The sequence below is a fragment of the Schistocerca gregaria genome, unplaced genomic scaffold, assembly GCF_023897955.1.
Source record: "Schistocerca gregaria isolate iqSchGreg1 unplaced genomic scaffold, iqSchGreg1.2 ptg000764l, whole genome shotgun sequence".
Lineage (NCBI taxonomy): Eukaryota > Metazoa > Arthropoda > Insecta > Orthoptera > Acrididae > Schistocerca > Schistocerca gregaria.
In genome coordinates this window covers 54,407-55,000 of record NW_026062135.1, presented here as the reverse complement: position 1 = coordinate 55,000, position 594 = coordinate 54,407, and the positions used below count along the sequence as shown (strand labels likewise).

The following is a 594-nucleotide window of genomic DNA, read 5'->3' as shown; positions in this document are numbered from 1 at the left end:
AACTCAGAACTGGCACGGACTGGGGGAATCCGACTGTCTAATTAAAACAAAGCATTGCGATGGCCCTAGCGGGTGTTGACGCAATGTGATTTCTGCCCAGTGCTCTGAATGTCAACGTGAAGAAATTCAAGCAAGCGCGGGTAAACGGCGGGAGTAACTATGACTCTCTTAAGGTAGCCAAATGCCTCGTCATCTAATTAGTGACGCGCATGAATGGATTAACGAGATTCCCGCTGTCCCTATCTACACGCGATCTAGTGGATGCGTCTCGACCAGCCAGCCTCTCCTTCCCAAGTGCCCCTGCCCGCCTTCTCGTGGTGGAGCTGTTAAGCCTTCGGGCGACTAAAGGGCAGGGGGGCGACGGTGTGCTGAACATCTTGCACACCGGTTCCGGCGGCTGCACTCTTCGCGGCGGGAACCTGGCCCAAGTCGGCGAAGGTCACCCGCCTTGCCCCTGGATATCCGGGGCATGATCCGCCAAGCCGGGGCGTGGTGACATGTCCCCGGTTAGGTTAGATGGGTCCAAACCCCTGAATGTCTGGGGGACCGGCCCGGCACCTGAGTAGGACCGGGTCTTTAGCCTTTGGTGGGAAC

At 57.7% G+C, this 594-nt stretch overlaps 1 pseudogene; it reads left to right on the top strand.

The window, feature by feature from the left end:
- The window catches only part of LOC126321772 (large subunit ribosomal RNA), a 3,008-nt pseudogene extending 2,712 nt beyond the window's left edge, over positions 1–296 (top strand).
- Positions 297–594: the final 298 nt, after the last annotated feature.